Source organism: Dama dama, chromosome 23, assembly GCF_033118175.1.
Source record: "Dama dama isolate Ldn47 chromosome 23, ASM3311817v1, whole genome shotgun sequence".
In the NCBI taxonomy this organism is placed as follows: domain Eukaryota; kingdom Metazoa; phylum Chordata; class Mammalia; order Artiodactyla; family Cervidae; genus Dama; species Dama dama.
The window spans coordinates 3,015,914-3,035,384 of NC_083703.1; the positions used below are offsets into that span (position 1 = coordinate 3,015,914).

The window sequence follows — 19,471 nt, forward strand, 5'->3', positions numbered from 1 at the left end:
AAAACCAGAGAAAAAGTCCAAAGCCATTTTTAGCAGAAGCCTCAAATATATTCTTCATGGCACCAGCTGGGGTGCCCAAGAGAATTGCTATAGTTTCAGGATTAAAATAAATCTAGGTGTCTACCTAATTCAACAATACGATTCCATACTTAACACAGAAGTAAGCCTTCACCTCAAAATATATTAAAAACAGACAAGAAAATTTGCTTCAGGAATCTTCCTAACTCATACAGACTATTACTCAAGCAGAGCTAAAGATTTACTTTGCAAGCAGTTAGAATTCCCAAGTATACAGAAGCAAGGTGAATACCTAAAAAAATGTGATGTTTTGCACATCTAGAGCAGAATTTTAAGGATTTGCAATCGATGATACCAATGACATTATTTTAGATTAATGTTGAATACATTGAAAATTTTAACTTAAAAGAAGAACAGAAGCATGAGGAACACAGCTTACCTACAGCATGAATAAAAACTCAGTTTTACCTATACTGGGTATTATAGGTCCTTCTTTTTTTAAAATTAATTTTATTTTTTAATTGAAGGATAATTGCTTTATAGAATTTTGCTGTTTTCTGTCAAACCTCAGCACGAATCAGGCATAGGTACACACATATCCCCTCCCTTTTGAACCTCCCTCCCATCTTCCGCCCCATCCCTCCCCTCAAGGTTGACACAGAGCCCCTGTTTGAGTTTCCTGAGCCAGACAGCAAATTCCCGTTGGCTGTCTAGTTTACACATGGTGATGTAAGTTTCCCTGTTACTCTCTCCATACATCTCACCCTCTCCTCCCCTCTCCCCATGTCCATAAGTCTATTCTCTATGACTGTTTCTCCATTGCTGCCCTGTAAATAAATTCTTCAGTACCATTTTTCTAGGTTCCGTATATATGAGTTAGAATACAATATTTATCTTTCTCTTTCTGACTTACTTCACTCTGTATAATAGGTTCTAGGTTGATCCACCTCATTAGAACTGACTCAAATGTATTATTTTTTATAGCTGAGTAATATTCCATTGTGTATATGTACCACAACTTCTTTATCCATTCATCTGTTGGTGGACATCTAGGTTGCTTCCATGTTCTAGCTATTGTTAAGTAGTGCTGCAATGAACAGTGGGATACATGTGTCTTTTTCAGTTTTGCTTTCCTCAGGGTAGATGCCTAGGAGTGGGATTGCTGGGTCAGATGGGGGTTTTATTCCTAGTGTTTTAGAGAATCTCTATACTGTCTTCCATAGTGGGTGTATCAATTTACATTCCCGCCAACAGTGCAAGAGTACTGTTCCCTTTTCTCCACACCCTATCCAGCATCTATTGTTTGTACTCTTTTTGATGATGGCCATTCTGACTGGTGTGAGTTGATATCTCATTATAGTTTTGGTTTGCATTTCTCTAATAATGAGTGATGTTTTTGATCTGTGGTGTTGGAGAAGACTCTTGAGAGTCTGGTGGAGTGCAAAGAGCTCCAACTAGTCAATCCTAAAGAATATTCATTGGAAGGACTGATGCTGAAGCTGAAACTCCAATACTTTGGCCCTCTGATGTGAAGAAGACCCTGGAAAAGACCCTGATGCTGGAAAAAAATTGAAGGTGAGAGGAGAAGGGGACGACAGAGGATAAGACGGTTGGATGGCATCACTGACTCAATGGACATGAGTTTGAGTAGGCTCCAGGAGTTGGTGATAAACAGGGAAGCCTGGCATGCTGCAGTCCATGGGGTCGCAAAGAGTCAAACATGACTGAGTGACTGAACTGAACTGAATAATGAGTGATGTTGAGCATCTTTTCATATGTTTGTTAGACATCGGTATGTCTTCTTTGGAGAAATGTCTGTTTAGGTGTTTTTCCCACTTTTTGATTGGGTTGTTTGTTTTTCTGGTATTGAGTTGTATGAACTGCTTGTATATTTTGGAAATTAATTCTTTGTCAGTTGTTTCATTTGCTATATTTTTCTCCCATTCTGAGGATTGTCTTTCACCTTGCTTATAGTTTTCTTTGCTGTGTAAAAGCTTTTAAGTTTAATCAGGTCCCACTTGTTTACTTTTGTCTTTATTTCCATTACTCTAGCAGGTGGGTCATGGAGGATCTTACTTTGATTTATGTTATCGAGTGTTCTGCCTATGTTTTCCTTTAAGAGTTTTATAGTTTCTGATCTTAAACTTAGGCCTTTAATCCATTTTGAGTTTATCTTTGTGTATGGTGTTAGGAAGTGTTCTAATTTCATTGTTTTATATGTAGCTGTTAAGTTTTTCCATCACCATTTATTAAAGAGGCCGTTTTTGCCCCATTGAATATTCTTGCCTCCTTTGTCAAAAATTAAGGTACCCATAGGTGCATGGGTTTATTTCTGGACTTTCTATCTTGTTCTATTGGTCTATATTTCTGTTTTTGTGCAAGTACCATACTGTCTTGATGACTGTAGCTTTGTAGTGTAATCTGAAGTCAGGAAGGTTGATTCCTCCAGTTCCATTTTCTTATTTCTCAAGACTGCTTTGGCTATTCTGGGTCTTTTGTGTTTCCATATGAATTGTGAAATTTTTTGTTCTAGTTCTGTGAAAAATGCTGTTGGTAATTTGATAGGAATCACATTGAACTGTAGATTGCATTTGGTAGTATAGTCATTTTCATGATATTGATTCTTCTTACTCAGGAACATGTAATAAATCTCAATACATTTACGTTGTCTTTGATTTCTTTCATTAGTGTCTTATAATTTTTCTGTGTACAGTTCTTTTGTCTCCTTAGGTAAGTTTATTCCTAAGTATTTAATTCTTTTTGTTGCAATGGGAATGGAATTGATTCCTTAATTTTTCTTTCTGATTTTTCATTGTTAGTGTATAGAAATGCAAGTAATTTCTGTATATTGATTCTGTATCCTGCAACTTTGCTAAATTCACTAATTAGCTCCAGTAATTTTCTGATACTATCTTTAGGGTTTTCTGTGTACAATATCATGTCATCTGCAAACAAGAAGAAGTTTACTTCTTCTTTTCTGAACTGTATTCTGTTTATTTCTTTTTCTTCTCTGATTGCTGTAGCTAGGACTTCCAGAGCTATGTTGAGTAATAGTGGTAAAAGTTGAATTGTTCCTGATCTTAGGGGGAATGCTTTCAGTTTTTCACCATTGAAAATAATGGTAAATTATTCTCAATGGTGAAAAACTGAAATTATTCTATAGATTCTTCTTGATTCTTCCCAGTATTTAATATATATATTAGAATGAAAGTTTCCAACATGGTTGATCTTAATTTTATTTCTCAACTAGTATATTCAGAAAGGCAGTATTTTGGAATGTTTTTCTTTATTTCTTGGTATTTGGTTAGTTATTTTTTACTCTTGTTAATGTTTAGAACTTCAGCCACTGTATACCTGCATAATGCTCACTTTATTACAAAGTCTATTTCTACAATGATATGTCTGTGGATATTTGCAACATATTTGCAGACATTCAAATGCAGAAGATGTTTAGCTTTTTGGATGAAATTATTCTGATATCATACATAGGAGGTTGTCTGTCTATTTAATTCAGTAACATATATTGAGAGAACATTGTGTGTGAGGCAATGCATTGTGTTCTGAGGTTTCACATACAAATAAAAGATTTATAATAGAGAGAGGAGATCGTTTACAACAACAATCACATCAGATAATATGATGAATGGCAATCTAGTATCATGAAAAATGTGTTGAAATAGCACAAGAGAAATCAGTCAGTTTTTCAAAGATTTGGTGGTGGATGTCAGCAGAGATGAGGAAAGACATACAGAGAAAGTAGAATTTGGTCTAGGCCTGGAAGGGAGGTGTCATTCAGGTAGAAGGGGACGAAAGCATTGGATTATGGATGCCCTTTGCTTCTTTGGGGAATGGCAGGTTATATAGGGGTATGTGAAGTGCAGTGAGCATCAGTTATGGACCAGAGAAGTTTAGGCTGAAAGGGTTTATCTATTGTGTTTTTTTGTATAGATTGATCTGGTAATTGTACGGAGAATCATGTACAATCTGGAAAAAGTTAAAAATTACTACTTAGTTGAGAATGCAGTTCATAGTTTGAACAATGGTATTAGTACTAAGAATGTGGGAGACAGATGAAATTGATGGCACGTTTAATGTGGAGAACAAGGAAGAGAAAAAAGCAGAGATGATCTAGAGGTTTCTGATCTGAGAAACAGGAGGGAAAATGATGTCATAACTGAAATGGAGAATTGGGAAGAAAAAAAATGTTTATTCTTTTATTTTAAGTAATTTCCAGTGTGGTGATGAAGAGTAAAAATAATAGTGAATTCTGTTTTGAATAGGAGCCTGTCTGTTTAGGTGAAGATGCCAGTGTGCAATGGGGGCAGTGAGTTTAGAGCTCAGAAGAGTGAGCTGTACCTGTCAGCAGGACATGGGTGACAACTCTAGCAAAGGGAGAACGTGAACTTGTCCAGAGAGAGATGCACAAAGAGACCAGCTATCTGACCAACAGAAACTTTTACAGCTTATAATGAGAAGGAGCCAGCCAGCCTCTTGCTAAAGAGCAGTCAATGAGATGGGGGGAGAAAAGTTGGAGAGTATTTTCTTGAAAATTGAAGAACAAGTGTTTCCAAGGGGAACAGCCAAGAGGATTGTGGATGGTAGTTGCTTAATAAATCCCCCAGTTCTTTGCCCTTCCTTTGGTACAACACTAAAGCAAATTCCACAGAGTCTTCTAGTATTCTCCTGCAAGATTCAGCCCCAGTAAATCAATTGTTCATTAGAACTCACCTTTCATTACCTTCCCCCCTTCCATGACTCACTTCTCAACTCCCCTCCCTGGGGTCACCTCCGGATAACCAACTTGCATTCAAATCCTTGAGTTACAGTCTATTTCTGGAGAGCAACAAACCTAAAAAAAAAAAAAAAAAAATGGAAATAAGGGTTTTTTCTTCCTAAAACTAAAAGATTGGAAACAGGTCACACTTGAGGCGTGGAGGTGTGATCATTCTTTTTTGAGGGTAGGGCATGCTGCATGTAGCTTGTGGGATCTTAGTTTCCTGACCAGGGATTGAACCCTAGTGTTGGGCAGTGAAAGCGCAGAGGTCTGATCACTGGACCAGCAGAGAATTCCTGAGGTGTGGTCATTCTTGATCATTTATTCTATTATTTCCTACAGAAAGAGACAGACTTGTTTGTTGAGCATACCCCAGGATAGTCTATTCATCCTTTGTGTATGATTATTATTCATACAGCAAATACTATTTATAAAGCACATACTATGTGACACACATGATTTTCGGCTAAAGAGACAGGTTCTCTTTCCATCTTTTTTCTTTTCCTTACCATTTATCTGATAGTACTGGTTGCTTCTACTTTTCTGACACTGAACTCAGTTCAACTTTCTCTAATTTTACCACCTATGATAATAAAGTATTATCTTAGAAATATTTTTTGCATTTAACTTGAATATCCATCTTGGGATTTCCTGTAAATTCTTTGTAGTAAAATACATTGATCATAATAATCAGGAAAGACAAAACTAAAAAATTAAATTATTTAAAATAGTTGATTTAGGAGTGTTGCTTGAAATATAGCAGGACCATAGAAGGTATTAATATTTTAAAATTTGCCAAAATGAAGAAAAATGAATTTTTTTCTTGTCTAATTCTCTTATCTGGTTCTCCTCTGACTTCTAACTTTGTTAGCATACACTTACTACCTTTATATAATTAAAAGACTTGTTGATACACCACCCAAGTAGTCTTGCCAAAAAGAAAAAAAAAAAATCAAACCTGACATTTATAATACCTCTAGGTCCAACTACTGATTCTTTGGAAATACTAAGAGGAGAAGCATGTGGCTAGTCCATGGGGGATGCAAAGGCACAATGCATACTAAAGAAAATAGGAAACTCTTTAGGACAATCAGCCTGGTTTAGTGAACAAATAAGTTGCAAGAAGAAAGATGACAGAAAGAGAAATTATAGGTTAAAGTACTTAAAGGAAAGTAAAGGAAAGTGAAGTTGCTCAGTAGTGTTCAACTCTTTGTGAGCTCACGGACTGTAACCTACTAGGCTCCTCTGTATGCATAGCCTTTATTTAGATTGTAGTTTTAAAAGAGAATTATGACATTTGTGAGATAATTTGAACATTGAATACTTGATGGTATATAGGAATTATTGCTAATTTGATGGTGTTTTATTATGTTAAAAGATAGAGTCCATTGCAAACATTATCCTCAATGGTGAAAAACTGAAAGCATTTCCTCTAAAATCAGGAACAAGACAAGGGTGCCCACTCTCACCACTACTATTCAACATTGGTTTGAAGTCCTAGCCATAGCAATCAGAGAGGAAAAAGAAATAGAAGGAATCCACATTGGAAAATAAGAAGTAAAACATTCACTGTTTGCAGATCACATGATCCTCTACATAGAAAACCCTAAAGATACCAACAGAAAAATCACTAGAGCTAATCAATGAATATAGTAAAGTTGCAGGATATAAAACTAATACACAGAAATCCCTTGCATTCCTATACACTAACAATGAAAAAATAGAAAGAGAAATTAAGGAAACAATCCCATTCACCATTACAATGAAAAGAATAAAATACTTAGGGATAAATTTACCTAAAGAAACAAAAGACCTGTACATAGAAAACTATAAAACGCTGATGGAAGCAGTCTTGAGAAAGAAGAATGGAACTGAAATCAACCTTCCTCACTTCAGACTATGCTACAAAGCTACAGTCATCAAGACAGTATGATACTGGCACAAAGACAGAAATATAGATCAGTGGAACAAAATAGAAAACCCAGAGATAAATCCATGCACCTATGGACACCTTATCTTTGACAAAGGAGGCAAGAATATACAATGGAGAAAAGACACTCTCTTTAACAAGTGGTGCTGGGAAAACTGGTCAACTACCTTTAGAAGAATGAAACTAGAACACTTTCTAACAACATACACAAAAATAAACTCAAAATGGATTAAAGATCTAAATGTAAGACCAGAAACTGTAAAACTCTTAGAGGAAAACACAGGCAGAACTCTCTGACATAAATCACAGCAAGATACTCTATAGCCCACCTCCCAGAGTAATGGAAATAAAAACAAAAATAAACAAATGGGGCCTAATTAAACTTAAAAGCTTTTGCACAATGAAGGAAACTATAAGCAAGGTGAAAAGGCAGCCTTCAGAATGGGAGAAAATAATAGCAAATGAAACAATTGACAAATAATTAATCTCCAAAATATGCAAGCAGCTCATGGAGCTCAATAACAGAGAAATGAACACCCCCCCTGAAAAAAAAAGAAATGAAAAACCCAATCAAAAAGTGGGCCAAGGAACTAAGTAGACATTTCTCCAAAGAAGACATATAGATGGCTAACAAACACTTGAAAAGATGCTCAACATCACTCATTATTAGAGAAATGCAAATCAAAACCACAATGAGGTATCAGCTCATGTCAGTCAGAATGGCTGCCATCAAAAAGTGTAGAAACACAATAGAATATTACTCAGCTATTAAAAAGAACACATTTGAATCAGTTCTAATGAGGTGGATGAAACTGGAGCCTATTATACAGAGTGAAGTAAGTCAGAAAGAAAAACACCAATACTGTATATTAATGCATATATATGGAATTTAGAAAGATAGTAACGATGACCCTATATGCAAGATAGCAAAAGAGACACAGATATAAAGAACAGACTTTTGGACTGTGTGGGAGAAGGTGAGGGTTGAATGATTTGAGAGAATAGTATTGAAACACATAAATTAGCATATGTGAAATAGATGACCAGTGCAAGACTGATGCATGAGACAGGGGACTCAAAGCTGGTGCACTGGGACAACCCTGAGGGATGGGATGGGGAGGGAGGTGGGAGGGGGGTTCAGGATGGGGACACATGTACACCCATGGCTGATTCATGTCAATGTATGGCAAAAACCACCAGAATATTGTATAGTAATTAGCCTCCAATTAAAATAAAGAAATATTTTTTAAATGCCAGTGAGGGTGTGGAGAAAAGGGAACCCTCTTACACTGCTGGTGGGAATGCAAACTGGTACAGCCACTATGGAGAACAGTGTGGGGATTCCTTGTAAAACTGGAAATAGAACTGCCACACGACCCAGAATGATGGTAACGACAATCCTATATGCAAGACAGCAAAAGAGACACAGATGTAGAGAACAGACTTTTGGACTCTGTGGGAGAAGGCGAGGGTGGGATGATTTGAGAGAATAGCATTGAAACATGTATATTACCATATGTAAAACAGATGACCAGTGTAAGTTCAATGCGTGAATCAGGACACACAAAGCTGGTGCTCTGGGACAACCCAGAGGGATGGGGCGGGGAGGGATTGGGGCTGTTCAGGATGGGGGGACACATGTGGACCTATGGCTGATTCATGCTGATATATGGCAAAACCCACAATATTGTAAAGTAATTATCCTCCAATTAAAATACGTTAATTAATTTTAAAACACTAAAAAGAAACAAAGCTGGTAATAAAAGTATAATTGTGAAAAAAAAGAGATAGATTCCATGCCTTTAGATATGTATCCTAAGTATTTACAGATAAAGTTACATGATATTTGGGATATAACTGAAACAGAATAAGGCAGTGGGGAGAGGATGGTCTGTATTTATGGTGCAGATGGGCGATGGTTGGTAGTCTGAGGATGCTTTATGGCTCTGAGTGTTCCTTATACTCTTCTGTGTACTTTTGTGTGTGTTGAAAATTATAACATGAAAATTAAATTAATTCTATAAGAATAAATCACCTTTGATGTATGAAAAGAACATGAGTTATGTTTCTATGAAAAATGTCTTATGTGATACCATGGATTTTAAATTCATCTGTTTGATAGAAATAATTTTAAGTAGTTCAAGAACCAATTAAAATCCTACGATGATGTTTTGTTGCAAATCCAGCTTTGACCTTTGTTCATAGAAGAAAAGAAAAGAGCATGTTGGTACATGTTCTTTCCCCTCCTCATGGCGTGTATAGATATTAGCACAGTGTTTTCTTTTTATTTTGGCTGAAGGTATTTCATCCCTCTCCCATCTTCCTATTATCCTTCTTTATATTTTAATCTTTACTATGTATTGTCAGTATTTTGAATAAGATGTTTAAATCTTATGTATTGTCACTCCATTAAATTTGCTTAGTTTTTGAATTGCTGAGTTCAATAAAATGAGGTGGAAATGTTGGATGTTGGGTAGTTTAATAATAGAATGTAGAAATCTTTGTTACATTTGTAAAGGAAATGTCCATTGCTTGAGTTGGAAATTGTTACAGTCACTTGTGTAATAGAGCAATTTGGCAAAATTAATATAATTTATTTTTGGAGCTGCATCTAGATTTTGCTTCTACCTAAAATATGAGATACAAAATAAATAATGCATTGTACTATGTCTTCACAAACACACTGTTTTAAATCATTTTTAGTTCTAAGAATGGTAAGTATGCAAAATTATCAGAATTGCTATGCTGAATCATATCCCAAGAAAATATTTCAAAAAAGAAAAAATGTAAATACACATGAAGATAGTCACTATAGTATTTTCAAGACCAAAATAATTAGATACGAGTTGAATAATAAAAAGTTGCAAAAAGCAAAAGTAATTCATGGTATTTCAGCAATATTAATTAGTGAAATATTCTGAGAAATATATTTTTTAAATGAAACAATATGGAAATATTTATATATGAAATGAGGGGAAAAGACAAGCAGAAGAAATATTGTGCTTTCAGCCTGATAACAAATATGTGAAATATGTTCATTTATAGATAAAGACTGGGAGGGTATATTTACTAATGAAGCCAGCTTTTTCATTAGAGTTGTGGTATTAAGAATGATTTATTCTTTCCTTTAAAATTCCCTTCTGTTGTTGTGAAAAAAATGTGCATAAAACAACAAATTCTGCCATGAAAATCTCTAAGTTTTGCAAATAAAGTTCTAAAGAAGAAAATGGAAGAAATGGAAGAAGATGGAAGATTAATTTTAACACTAAGAAATACAATACATAAATTGCAATGGACTGGCACATATTTTAAATCTAGTTTGTATTATAAGAGACAATGCAGGACTTATAATGCGTGGCTCTGACCTTAAATAGAAAGGGAAATGTCCTGCAAATTTTGTACTCTCAATGAATCACTGAATCACCATAAAGATGAACTTGATCCATTTCCCCTTCTGCAGTGACCCAGTACAACATCTGGCCCCAGGTGGGCACTTGAACACTAGTGTGGAGGTTGAAAATATGGTTTTGAGGCCTTGCATCTCAGAGTCAGTGCTTCCCAGAAGCAGTATTTTTTTCAACCGTGTCATATTTTATTTCTCTTTAAAATTGCATTCCTTTTTCAATAACTGCCTTCTGTCTCCATCTACATTACAACTTTGGAATCCTAGATAACATTTTTCAAGTGCTATCATTTGAGTCCTACTCTCCCCATAGTCTTGAGGGGTGTTTGCATTGCTGATGGATAGAAGAGGTTGGGGAGGGATTTGGCTTTTTGTTGGGGGTTATTGCAGCCATGAAATTAAAAGACACTTACTCCTTGGAAGGAAAGTTATGACCAACCTAGATAGCATATTAAAAAGCAGAGACATTACTTTGCCAACAAAGGTCCGTCTGGTTAAGGCTATGGTTTTTCCAGTGGTCATGTATGGATGTGAGAGTTGGACTGTGAGAAAAGCTGAGCACTAAAAAATTGATGCTTTTGAACTATGGTGTTGGAGAAGACCCTTGAGAGTCCCTTGGACTGCAAGGAGATCCAACCAGTCCAGCCTAAAGGAGATCAGTCCTGGGTGTTCATTGGAAGGACTGATGCTGAAGCTGAAACTCCAATACTTTGGCCACCTCATGCGAAGAGCTGACTCCTTGGAAAAGACCCTGATGCTGGGAAAGATTGAGGGCAGGAGGAGAAGGGGACGAGAGAGGATGAGATGGTTGGATGGCATCATCGACTCAATGGACATAGGTTTGGGTGGACTCTGGGAGTTGGTGATGGACAGGGAGGCCTGGCGGCTGTGGTTCACGGGGTCACAAAGAGTCGCACGCGACTGAGCGACTGAACTGAACTGAATTGCACTCCTGGCATTTATAGAATATTTGGTGGTTTGTTTTCCATTGTTAGGATCCCAAAGAATAGACAGACATTTGAACCAAACTGTAGAAAACTATTTTTCTTTTTGTCTTTCTTTTTCCCTCTGAGACACTGTAGGTGCTGTTCTAAGATCCAGTGGCTTGTTCCATTGGTTTAAAGAAATTCTTGGAAGGTGGGATCATAAGGCAAGATTATGTTTTGGAGTGATTCTTTAGCTAATACCTTTTTTAAAAAATTAATTTATTTTTAAATTGAAGGATAATTGTTTTACAGAATTTTGTTCTTTTCTGTGAAACCTCAACATGAATCAGCCATAGGTATACATCTATCCCCTCCTTCTTGAACCTCCCTCCCATCTCACTCCCCATCCCACCCCTCTAGGTTGTCACAGAGCCCCTGTTTGAGTTTCCTGAGCCTACAGCAAATTCCCCTTGGCTGTCTATTTTGCACATGGTGATGTAAGTTTCCATGTTACTCTCTCCATATATCTTAGCCTCTCCCCTCCGGTCTGCATGTCCATTTAGCTAATTACTTTTTACTGTACAATTAATTTAAAATTATAAGTTCTGCAAAACTAGCTGTATTTTAAATGAAAATTGTAGATACAGCCTTTGATAAGGGTTGGCAGTGGAAGGGGAGGGGAGTAGGTGTCCTTTTCCTGTATATTAGCAAACACAGACATGCTCGGTTCATTCTACCGCTCACATATTGCTGCGAGGAAGCAAATATTTCCCTGTCTCTTATTTATGTAGGGCATTTAACAAAGTTAGTGAAAGGATTTAACAGGCATTATTTCACTAATATAGAGGAAGGGCTTCCCAGGTGGCCCAGTGGTAAAGAATCCACCTGCCAATGTAGGAGACACAGGAAACTCTGGTTTAAATCCCAGGTCAGGAAGACCCCCGGGAGAAGGAAATGGCAACCCACTCTGGTATTGTTGCCTAGACAATTCCATGGACAGAGGAGCCTGATGGGCTGCAGTCCACAGGTTCTCAAAGGATCAGACACAACTGAGTGAGCCCACTTACACACATAGATGTCTTAATAAAACATAGACTTAATATCATTTTATCCATTTTAGGGTGTACTTTTCTTCGAGTATAAAAATATGGTCTCTGTCCCAAGGAGTTCATATAAGTTTTTCATATATGGTTCTTGTATAGATATCAAATATAAAAAATTTGCAAATCAAATTGGCAATGAGGACTAAAGCAATGTTTTTCATTTATTTAATGAGATTGTTGGAAATAATAAAAAATGAAAATACTGTTTCAGATAAGTTAGGGTACAAAATAAACATTTTTATCCATGAACTTAATTTATTTAATCAAATCCACAGATCAATTAAGTAAAATACAGCATGCAAGAGATTTTGGTCCTGCTTGATATGAACATTTTCCTCAGCTTCTCTTGGCTTTTTCAGTGAAGATTATGATCAGGTAGTCAAGATTGATGAATTTATGTGTTTGTTTCTAAAAATGCTTTGCTGGCGGTTATCTTTGGAGAGGATGATTAATACTGGCAGAGATAATATTAAAGAAAAACTGGTTCTATGGTCTTTGAGGGGCAGCCGCCCTGACCACTGGAACTTTGATTGCTATTTTAATTAAACTTGGAGGGCAGAAGAAAAGAACCTTTGAAAAAAAAGTATTGAGGTTACACAATGTGTTTAACCTTGAGATTTGTCAACAGTGGTAGAATAAAATGAACAGCTCACAGGAACCAGTATGCAGTTTTTCAGTTCAGCAACCAAATGCCTTTTCCATTGTAAATAAAAGTAGGAAAGAACTTTCCTTGGCAAATGTAGCATTTGCTCTCAGAGGAGTTAGTTATTGTCTTAAAACAATGGATGTATGTAAAATGTAATTTTGAAAAATAAAAGGGATGTGTCATTTTATGGTAATTTTACTGTGATGTGTTGTATTATTTTACTTCTATAAGCTTAAAAATGTGCTTTTGTCATTTTTTTTAAATTATAAATGCAGTACTTGCTTAATGAAAGTAGTTTATGATAGTTAAACTCCAAAGTCAAAATCTCTATTGGAAAAGAAAAACCAAATGTATTGATATATGATATAAAAGTATAGTTTGTCTTCATTTCCTGTCTTTCCCAGAAGTCATGTTTGGGGTCAGTTTGGTGTGTTGCTATACAGAATATTTTATTCTAAGTAAGAGGAAAACAGAAATACATATAATCATTGTATTTAACATTGATGAGTGTTTACCCTAGCCCTGCCTCTACTTGAATGCTTTTGTAAACATTTATCATTTAAATTTTACACCCTTTTATGGTACTATTATAAACCTCCATAATATACAGGTGAAAACAAGACAGGGAGAAATTAAAAGTAATTTGTGCAAACTCACATGGTGAAAGGCTGAATTGGAACCCGAACCTGGGAGTGTGTATGCCAAGTCAAGATGCTTAACTATGACACAGAACCCTAAAAAAAATACACTGAATAGCTATGTATGTCCAGATGTATAATATTTATTTTTTTTAAAAAAATATGGTCATTAAGTGCATTGGCTACATCTTCCTTTTTTTATTTTACAATAAATCAAGTCCAACTTTCCAATGTTTGTAACTATAGCTCTATCTGTATTGTTCCTAAAAGTTTTATGACTTTTTAATAGTTCCATAGTTGGTATACACTATAATTTGTTTTAGAGATCTGCTCCTTCTTTAAGACACTTAGGTTGTTTCTCTTTGAGTTCTTTAAAAAAGTGATGGGCTCTTCTTTTAATATATATCCTGGTGCTCAAGTTGGTCCATAGAGAATGCTGAGCGCTGAAGAATTTATGCTTTTGAATTGTAGTGTTGGAGAAGACCCTTGAGAGTCCCTTGGACTGCAAGGAGATCCAACCAGTCCATCCTAAAGGAAATCAGTCCTGAATATTCATTGGAAGGACTGATGCTGAAGCTGAAACTCCAATACTTTGGCCACCTGGTGCAAATAACTGACTCCTTGGAAAAGACCCTGATGCTGGGAAAGATTGAAGGCAGGAGGAGAAGGGGACGACAGAGGATGAGATGGTTGGATGGACTTCAGTTTGAGTAAGCTCTGAGAGTTGGAGTTGGACAGGGAAGCCTGGCGTGCTGCAGTCCATCAGGTCACAAAGAGTTGGACACGACTGAGAGACTGAACTGACTGAACTGGTTCTCGAGTGGAGATATTGCTATAGTACTGATTCTTAGAAGTAGTGTTGTTGAGTCAAAAACTCGGTTGAGGAACTTCCTGGTTAAGAATCTGCCTTGCAGCATAGGGACATGGGTTGGATTCCTAGTTGGGGAACCGAGTTTCCATATGCCACACAACATCTAGGCCTGCGATCAGAACTAAAGAGGCCGTGAGAGGTCCTGCATGCTGTGCTAAGACTCGACTCAGCCAGATACATCAGTTATAAATAATTGTGGTGATCTGAAATTTGTGAAAGATTCTCTAAAGACTATCAGTTTACACTGCCACCAAAGGGCAATTTGTAATAAAGTAGGAAGGAGCATCCAAGAGAAATTTAATCATTTATTCAATAAGTTAATTGACTCATATGCCATGCATTCAAGAGTACTGTCAAAGAAGAACAAAACACGATTCTTTCTGCCTGGAAGCTTCTGATTTACACAGGGCAGAAATATAGTGAAACTGACACAGGCAATTTTTTCAGGAAAGCCAGTCCATAGTTAATGATGTTTCACAGTCTCTTAACTTTGACCTACTTTAGAGACAACCATCACTGGTAGCAGAGACTTGAGCTCCGCTTTTCCTGCTCTTTTAGATCCAAGGTGACCAAATGTTTTAGCTAACATACCCTTGAAAGAGCCTTCTTGTTCAGACACTCAGTCATGTCTGACTCTTTGCAACCCCATGGACTGCAGCATGCCAGACTTCCCTGTCCTTCATTGTCTCTTAGAGTTTACATTGAGTCAGTCGTGCCATCCAACCATTTCATCCTCTGTTGCCCCCTTCTCCTCCTGCCCTCAATTTTTCCCAGCATCAGGGTCTTTTTCAGTTAATTCTTTGCATTAGGTGGCCAAAGTATTGGAGTTTAGCTTCCAGTGAATTAGTCCTTCCAATGAATATTCAGGGTTGATTTCCTCTAGTATTTTCACTGACTTGATCTTCTGGCTTTCCAAGGGACTCTCAAGAATCTTCTCTAGTTTCATGCCTGACCAGGGATGGATCTTAGTTCCCACAACGGGAATTGAACTTGTGACCCTGCATTGCAAGGCAGATTCCTAACCACTGGATCACCAGGGAATACCCCAAAAGAGCCTATTCATTGGAAAATATCCTGATGCTATGAAAAATTGAAGGCAAAAGGAGAAAGCCAGGAGAGGATGAAATGGTTTGCTAGCATCACAGACTCAATGGACATGAATTTGAACATACTCCAAGAGATGGTGGAGGACAGAGGAGCCTGGCGTGCTGCAGTCCATGGGGTTGTAAAGAGTTGGACGTGACATAGCAACTGAACAACTATAACCACCCTTGAAAATAATTTTGATAATCTATTTGTCTCTTCACAAGTGTTTAAGGTAATGTCTACATTTTAAAATCCGAGCTTAAGTAGCTGCAAAAGATGTAAATTCCACCTTTATTATAAATATTAAAAAAAAAATTGACCTCCCCAAAATTGACCCTCCTATTGTCTCCCATGGAATCCAAAAAAAAAATTTTTTTTTTATGCTAGCATTACCCAATTAGAAAACACTTATGCTGGAACTTCTCTGCTGGTCCAGTGGCTAAAACGCTATGCTCCCAGTGCAGAGGGCCCAGGTTTGATCCTTGGTCAGGGAACTGTGTCCCACACGCCACAACTAAATATCCCACCTGCCTGCAGTGATGATCAGAGATCCCATGTGCTGTAACTAAGACCTGGTGCAGCCAAGTAGATAAATAAATAATAATACTAAAAAATGGAAAACATCTAAGTCCCCTTCTAATAAAAGATTTATGATTGGTTTTTGCTTTAACCTGAGCTTCTATACTACTCTTGTAGAATTTTAATCTAAGATATTTATACTTGAAATGCTTGTACTGATTATTTTATTATTTTTTTTGCAGCAAAAGTATATATGTATGTGGGTATTTATATGTGAATTTAAAAAATTCTGTGAACATAGTCTCCAAGTGTTGAAAACATTATTCTGGATGGAATATTTTAATTATTATTAGTTATAATTGACAAACCCAGCCATTTCTTGATATATGATGATTAAATATCTATAATTTATATATTATAATAATTCTAAAATAAAAAGTAAAACTTAATTGGAATTATATCTATTAGTGAGACAAAAAGGCTATCTTTAAAAAATTCATGCATCTGGGGTGGAAATTATGATTGCTAAAATGAAATAAGCTTCAGCATCAAGAGTACTTTTTTTAACATACATACTGATAACTATGCTCATAGATGGATGCTAATAGAAATACTTTTCTTATAGCAATGCCCCTCAATTCTTTGGACTCCTATGCTATATATTAAAAAATGTTACTGATATATCACTAAAAGTCATTTTATTATTCTCTTAATAAGACTCTCTCTAAATTTTGTTAAATTATTGCAAACAACTTTACTTGTAAAATTATTTATTTGCCAATTTTAAGGTCTTTTACTTTCTGAATTTAAGGGAAAGACATCAAGAGATAATTTTCTCTACCAGTTAGTCTTTCACTTGGAGACAGCAAGTGTAACCTTTGCAGGTTTTGGAAAATCAGAATGTTGATAATCTCAATACACTTTGAATATATAATATTTTCTGAGAAAAGCTTTTATCATAATTTTATTTCCATCCAAATCTTGGCACTACAGTCTTAACTTATTCAATTTATGGGAAATGAAATGTTCATCATGTAATCTAATTCAGAAACCCAGCCATCATTGTCAGAAAAAGTCTGATTTAATTTTACAATTCAAATAAACATGTTAATACAAACTGCCATGATATGCATCTAATTTTTGAATTCTGAGTGGGAGACAGAAGAGGCGTAAAGCTTTACTGTGCATTTTAGCCTTAGTGAAGGAGCCAGCCCTATGCTGCTGTTTAGATGTATTTCCACTTTGTTTCCATTTGTTCTCATGGGATGCCCCCTCAGGATGGGTGCGTTTATTCTCTCGGGTAGGGGATGGGAGAGGCATGTGTCTGAAATGAATATTGTAGCCCTCAAATTGCCTTACTTGACAACATATCTGAGCTTAGAGTGTACTCATGACGGACGGTCCAAAGCACTGTTGCAAGCTTATGAATGATGTCTTGGATGTAGGAGCCTGTTATCATCCCTTTATTTGGGTGCCCATGGGATAGTACCTTTTAGTAAGATTCTGACTGGATGAGGGGCTGGCTTTGCTTGGTAAAGAGTGTGTTTCTCTTGGAAAATGTTGATGTGCTCACACATTTCCATTTGAGCAACAACATTCTAGATCACATGTCAGAAGAGTTGGTTATTAAGAGGAAAATGCCAGTGATGAGCCTTAATGTATTTTCTTGAAGTTGAACTTTCAGATTCCCTACACATAATTATATTCAAATAAAATTGTCAGGGGTGTGGACTGGTCTATAAAAGTCTTCAAAAAAGGAAAAGATGCAGTACTGTGAATATTAATGATGAAATAAATTAGGAAAATATTGACCAAGTTGTTTTTGCTTGCTGAAATTCTTTAAGTTTTTCTTAAGTTTGTATTTTATAGTGGTACGTATGTTTATTCCAATGCTTACTGAAATCTATTGTAGTTCTTCCATGAATTACAATTGGGAAATATTGAAAAACCTCTTGTATCAATTTTCCTAAAATAAATTATTCAAAGCAGTTCATTATCTATAATTCTATCCTGAGTTAAAATAAAAATCTGCTTTCTAGGTCAATCTTCATTAAGCTATTAATATCCTTTTCATATTATAAGACTTTTTGATTTCCTTTATTAGCAACTAAATGCTGCTGAAATACGAATGTCATTGCTTTGAGCATTAACTGATATTTGAAGTCTCTTCAGCAGTTTTGCTCTGATCTTAGCAACCTTCAGTCTGGTACACACAGGTACAAGATTTTTATTTATTGAACCATTTTTTATTTATTTGACCATTTTTATTTATTGAACCATGTTTTATTTAACTTCTGATGATGGATGTGCCTCTCTTGTATAATTTGCATGAAAGCAAGATTTAGAATTGTTACCGAGACACTTAATTATGGGTACACTAGAAAAAGCTGCAATTTTATTACCCTACTTTATGTTCAAGAACATCAAAACCTTGAGCATAAATAAATGAGAAGCAACTTACAAAGTTTAGAACAGCATCTGATTTTTTGGCTCATTATATTAATTGATATGTAGTTTCTTCAAAAAGAATATCTATACATTTTAAATATATTTTATTCTAAACAAAATTTATATCAAGGAGATATGATTGGTGTAAAGGGCACTGGAGTGAGAGTCCAGCTTTTCTTTCAGTTTTGTGTCCTTTGCCCAACAAATCCATCTCTGTGTCTGTTTGTTGAGTCTCTTTGTCTCAATTTATAAAATGAAATGATTGAATGATGGTGATTATTCTTACTCCAAGTTCTGTATTTTAGGACCTCACAGAGTAGCAATTTTAATCATTACTGTGTCTTAGGCTTATAAGTTCTATTCAGTCTCTCAGTTGTGTCCAACTGTTTGTGACCCCATGGACTGCAGCACGCCAGGCCTCCCTGTCCATCACCAACTCCCAGGGCTTGCTCAAACTCATGTCCATTGAGTCGGTGATGCCATCCAACTATCAAATTCGCTGTCCCCTTCTCCTCCCATATTCAATCTTTCCCAGCATCAGGGTCTTTTCCAGTGAGTCAGTTCTTCACATCAGGTGGCCAAAATATTGGAGTTTCTGCTTCAGCATCAGTCCTTCCAGTGAACATTCAGGACTGATTTCCCTTAGAATGGACTGGTTGGAACTCCTTGCAGTCCAAGGGCTTCTCAAGATCTTCTCCAACACCACAGTTCAAAAGCATCAATTCTTCAGGCTCAGCTTTCTTTATAGTCCACTTCTCACATCTATACATAGGGTTATATTTAGGATTATAAAAGTGATATCAAGTAGAAAACATGAACCATATAGATAATATAACACAAAAGGCAAAATATCTCTACAGTTTCCAACCTTGGATAAAAGGTTGTTCACTGTTTGCTTATGACAGACAGATGTGCCTTTGCATGAACACACCATTGCTTATTTACCCACGAGAAGACATTTAGAGCACTTTTAAGTTTCAGTTACACCTCACATGCAGAGATTCCTAAAGAACATTCTTTTATATTGTTTGGAGTTCTTATGTGAATTGTTTTCATCAGAGTATGTGAGAATTTAATTTTTTTACCTGTGCTGTCACTAAAAGCCATTC

The 19,471-nt window shown here is 36.1% G+C and overlaps 1 protein-coding gene across 2 annotated transcripts in view; it reads left to right on the forward strand.

Moving 5' to 3' along the window:
- PLCB1 (phospholipase C beta 1) overlaps window positions 1–19,471 on the forward strand; it is an 827,705-nt gene that overhangs the window by 67,401 nt on the left and 740,833 nt on the right. The gene's annotated exons all lie outside the window — the stretch shown is intronic.